Here is a 6,000-nt window from a genome sequence, read left to right on the forward strand (position 1 = left end):
TTCAGAGGATGGGAGATGAAATAATGTGTGTACTGTAATAGTATTTGACAGTAAGAGACTGTTATAACAATATATGTAACAGTATATGTAACAGTGTGTAATAGTATATGTAACAGTGTGTAACAATATATGTAACAGTATATGTAACAATGTGTAACAGTATATGTAACAGTATATGTAACAGTGTGTAATAGTATATGTAACTGTATGTAACAGTATATGTAACAGTGTGTAACAGTATATGTAACAATGTGTAACAGTGTGTAATAGTATATGTAACAGTGTGTAACAGTATATGTAACAGTGTGTAATAGTGTATGTAACTATATGTAACAGTATATGTAACAGTATATGTAACAGTGTGTAACAGTATATGTAACAGTATATGTAACAGTGTGTAATAGTATATGTAACTATATGTAACAGTATATGTAACAGTATATGTAACAGTGTGTAACAGTATATGTAACAGTATATGTAACAGTGTGTAATAGTATATGTAACTGTATGTAACAGTATATGTAACAGTGTGTAACAGTATATGTAACAATGTGTAACAGTGTGTAATAGTATATGTAACAGTGTGTAACAGTATATGTAACAGTGTGTAATAGTGTATGTAACTATATGTAACAGTATATGTAACAGTATATGTAACAGTGTGTAACAGTATATGTAACAGTATATGTAACAGTGTGTAATAGTATATGTAACTGTATGTAACAGTATATGTAACAGTGTGTAACAGTATATGTAACAGTATATGTAACAGTGTGTAACAGTATATGTAACAGTATATGTAACAGTGTGTAACAGTATATGTAACAGTGTGTAACAGTATATGTAACTATATGTATCAGTGTGTACCAGTATATGTAACAGTGTGTAACAGTATATGTAACAGTATAAGTAACAGTATATGTAACAGTGTGTAACAGTATAAGTAACAGTATATGTAACAGTGTGTAACAGTATATGTAACAGTATATGTAACAGTATGTGTAACAGTGTGTAACAGTATATGTAACAGTGTGTAACAGTATATGTAACTATATGTAACAGTATATGTAACAGTATATGTAACTGTATGTAACAGTATATGTAACAGTGTGTAACAGTATATGTAACAGTATATGTAACAGTGTGTAATAGTATATGTAACTGTATGTAACAGTATATGTAACAGTGTGTAACAGTATATGTAACAGTATATGTAACAGTATATGTAACAGTATGTGTAACAGTGTGTAACAGTATATGTAACAGTGTGTAACAGTATATGTAACTATATGTAACAGTATATGTAACAGTATATGTAACTATATGTAACAGTATATGTAACAGTATATGTAACAGTATATGTAACAGTATGTGTAACAGTGTGTAATAGTATATGTAACAGTATATGTAACAATGTGTAACAGTGTGTAATAGTATATGTAACTGTATGTAACAGTATATGTAACAGTGTGTAACAGTATATGTAACTATATGTAACAGTATATGTAACAGTATATGTAACAGTGTGTAACAGTATATGTAACAGTGTGTAATAGTATATGTAACTGTATGTAACAGTATATGTAACAGTGTGTAACAGTATATGTAACTATATGTAACAGTATGTGTAACAGTATATGTAACAGTGTGTAATAGTAAAGGCGGCCTGGACCGTCTTACCTGAAGAACTGTTGGGAGAAGCACGCACATAATATGCTTTCAGCATGTTAACATGACACACTCGGGAAGAACGCCTCCGATCTGGGGTCTTTATTACATCATTGGTGTCACTGAGTTTCTTTTCCACTAGATATGGTCCAGAAAAACGTGCTGACAGAGATGATCCAGGGATTGGCAACAAAACTAAAACTTGATCCCCTGGTGCAAAAGAACGGCCAACAGCCTTTTTGTCATAATGCAACTTCATGCGTTTTTGAGTAGAGGAGAGAGACTTTTGGGCTAACGCACATGCAGCGTGCAGTCTCTCCCGCATCTTACTGACATAATCCAACACATTTCTAGGGGCACTACTGGGTGTAGGAGATAAGATATGCTCCTTCAACACTTTCAGCGGACCCCGTGGGGTGTGTCCAAACACAAGGTCAGCAGGGCTGAACCCTAAGGACTCTTGTATTGCTTCCCTACTAGCAAATAGGACAAAGGGCACCCCCTCATCCCAATCGGTACTGGTATCCATGCAATACTTGCGTAGCATTGCCTTCAGCGTCTGATGCCAGCGTTCGAGAGCCCCTTGACTCTCCGGATGATACGGACCGGAGACCTGATGGGAAATACACAGCGTCTTCAACACATTTGAGAACAGCTTTGACATAAAATTGTCAACGTCAGACTTCAAACCTGGCCAAAAAAAATGTTGAAGGACTCGGTTATAAGTCTTCGTGAACCCCAAGTGTCCGGACCAAGCCTGGTCATGGGCGAGTGACAGCACCTGCTGTCGGAACGGTGTAGGAACAAGCACTTGACACACTTCACTCCAGTCACTAATGGTGTCATGAGCTGCCCATTTACGCATCAAAACTCCTGCTTCCATAAAGTAGGCAGTCTCCTTAGTTTTAGCTTCCTCAATGGACATTACCGAAGTAAAACACTTGCGAAGACTGGTGTCTCTCTTTTGACATTCAATCACCTTCCCAGGGGTGACAGACAAAATAATGTCATGTAATTGGGGCGCGATTTCACTTTCCCCTGCCTTAGTTTTTATGGGGGTAAAAACTGTCAGCATTGCAGAAGAATACTCGGTGCATTGTCTTCTACCTCAACCTTCTCAAAAATGGAACTAGCCAAATCCACCACAGCTTGCGAGATTGTGCCCTCGTTAACACACAAGCTGGAAAAACATGTGGAAATGCTTGAACCAGCTTATCATCTGCAATTCTGATTTCTGGGTTGTCTACTACCTCTAACACAGGAGTGACGTTACCACCAGCAATATCATTCCCTAGTAACAATGTAACTCCTTTTACTGGCAGTGTAGACACTACACCAACACGGAAACATCCTGATACCAAGTCTGACACTAAGTGGACCCAGTGGTACAGGTACTGTTTTTGTCTCGATCCCCTGTAATATGACATGCGAGCCACAATATGTTTCAGGAGACCAGGGTAAAGCATCAGTAACCATTACTGACTGCGCCGCCCCGGTGTCTCGTAAGATTTGAATGGGCTTTTGATCAGCTTGTTCTCCAGTTAAGGAAACACAACCGGCAAATATAAACGGAGCATAGACAGGATCCGGTTTCTCAAATGCTGAATCAATAACTCGGTCCAACGGACGAGCCAAAGACTTGACTAAACCCATACTTTTCATTTTTGGGGACGGTGACCGGGACTGTTTCAGTTTATTTTTAAAAACCAGGCAGTCCGCAATCACATGACCCTTTTGGTGACAGTAAAAACATTCACGGTTTTCATGAAAAGGCTTAGGGTTGTCAGAGGAAAAGCGACCTGAACGAGGCACTGATGATGTAATCGTTCGGTCTTCAAAACGAGGCGCACCAAAGACAGTCTTGTGTGTCAAAGCGTACTCATCTGCTAACACTGCTGCCTGGGCCAATGTCACCACTTTCTGTTCATTTAAATGAACTACAATTCTATCAGGGAGGTTGCTTTTATAATCCTCTAACAGCATCAACTCCCGAATATCAGCAAAGGTGTTACCTTTGCTGGCTGAACACCACCGATTAAACAGAGACTCTTTGTCCCTTGCAAACTCAACAAAAGTATGGTGAGATGTTTTTTTGTGGTTCCTGAAGCGCTGTCTATAAGCTTCAGGCACCAACTCATAAGCCCGCAACACGGTAGTTTTAACTGTATCATACTGTAAACTGTCTTCCAGGGAGAGAGCAGCTACTACTTCCTGGGCTTTCCCAGACAATTTACATTGTAACAGGAGCGGCCAAACCTCGCGTGGCCAATGTAGCGCAGCGGCCACATGCTCAAAAGCAAAAATAAGAATCAACTTCCGACTCTCGGAATGGAGGGACTAACGCTATATTTTTACTTACATCAAAGTGGGCTTGATGATAAGCAGTTTGTGGAGTCGCACTGAAGCCAGCGACTAGCTCCAGTTGTCGGATTCTCACCTCCTTTTCAATTTCCATTTTCCTTATTTCAAGTTCAAACTGCATCTGTCTCTCTTTATCTTTTTGCTCCATTTCTAACCGGGCCAGCCTCACCTTTAGCCTAGCGGTCCCGCTTGAACGACCTGAAGCAGAAGATAAAGGATCGAATCGGGGCAATGTAAAGGGGGTACGAGCAACCCCTTCCTCCGTCCTGTCCTCCGACTTGGAATCGGAAGGTCTACCCGTCTCCTCTCCTGAAGCCTCCCGCTCCTTATCTTGAAATGAGAGAATTCGCTCTCTCACTAAACCCTCCCTGACTAGCACCAAAAGCTCCGCCTTTAGGGCTTTCTCAGGGAAAACAATTCCATAATGGTGAGCAATAGCGAAAATATCTATTTTCCGAAACCTCACCAAACTATCAACAGAGGGCGCTTCAATGAACTTGGAGATGGCTGAGGCAGCCATCTTGTATACAGCAGCCTCCTGAATGCACACAAACTAAACAAGTCACCCAAACTCACAACCTACCATCACACCTCAATCACAACTCAGAGAGCTCAGTGCAGCAGGGTCCGGTGGGTTTAATGAAATCCCAGACGAACCCCCATTATGTTACGCACTCCTCTCGGAAGAGGGAACGCAACACCCTGCTACAACTCAACTCTCCTTGCCGTGAAAGAGGTATGGGACTGTAAGGATGACAAAAGGCAGAGAATACCGTTAACAGGGAATTTATTCCTTCGCACGGTAAGTTTGGGGAAAAGGGGCTGGACGGAACCAAAGCAAAGAAAGTAAATATCAAAGCCCCCTCTCCTACCTTACCTGCCTACCCACTACTTACTTAACTAGCACCACCTGGTGCACTAACCAAAATACAAGGGATGGTCCGCCCAGGTCTTTCCTAGAGTGCATAGACAGTATACATCTACGGGTAATTTATGCCCGCGGGCCTCTTGCCTAAGCACTCCCTAGGTGCCTTCCCCTTCCCCCCTTGGTAACAAATGAAACAAAATTGCACAAACTGGTTCACAACAAAACCTGAGAAAAACTAACTCAGGACATTAAAGAAACACTGAGCCACAAACTAACACAAAACATTACAATTGGTTCTCACAGCAACAACAATACAGTACATACCAAACTCTTAGCATACAACCAACATGCTGTAACTCTCAGCCATTCTGGTTCCCCCTCTTTTCTGAGCAACTGGGGCTTATATAGCTTCAGGAGGAGTTGGTAATTGGAGACAGCTGCGTCCTGACGAGGGCGCGGGGTCAGCTCTCCAATCATCAATGTTCATCCAATCAATCAGCTGCTTGTTGGGGAATTTCAGGAACCCATTTCCTGAAATACCTACATGGAAATACACAAACCACAACACAGAAACTGGGGAACGTAACACAGTGTGTAACAGTATATGTAACAGTATATGTACCAGTGTGTAACAGTATATGTAACTGTATGTAACAGTATATGTAATAGAAATGTAACAGTGTGTAACAGTATATGTAACAGTATATGTAATAGTATATGTAACAGTGTGTAACAGTATATGTAACAGTGTGTAACAGTATATGTAACAGTGTGTAACAGTATATGTAATAGAAATGTAACAGTGTGTAACAGTATATGTAATAGTGTATGTAACAGTGTGTAATAGTATATGTAACTGTGTGTAACAGCATATGTAACAGTATATGTAACATTTTAGTTATTCAGCAGACACTCTTATCCAGAGCGACTTACAGTAGTAAATGCATACATTTTCATACTTATTTTTTCTCCATACTGGTCCGCCGTTGGAATCGAACCCACAACCCTGGCGTTGCAAGCGCCATGCTCTACCAACTGAGCTACACGGGACTAACAGTATATGTAACAGTATATGTAACTTGTGTAACAGTATATATAACTGT

At 40.4% G+C, this 6,000-nt stretch overlaps 1 protein-coding gene across 1 annotated transcript in view; it reads left to right on the plus strand.

The window, feature by feature from the left end:
* LOC121534463 (supervillin) overlaps nt 1–6,000 on the plus strand; it is a 91,510-nt gene that overhangs the window by 61,206 nt on the left and 24,304 nt on the right. The gene's annotated exons all lie outside the window — the stretch shown is intronic.

The sequence above is a fragment of the Coregonus clupeaformis genome, chromosome 21, assembly GCF_020615455.1.
Source record: "Coregonus clupeaformis isolate EN_2021a chromosome 21, ASM2061545v1, whole genome shotgun sequence".
In the NCBI taxonomy this organism is placed as follows: domain Eukaryota; kingdom Metazoa; phylum Chordata; class Actinopteri; order Salmoniformes; family Salmonidae; genus Coregonus; species Coregonus clupeaformis.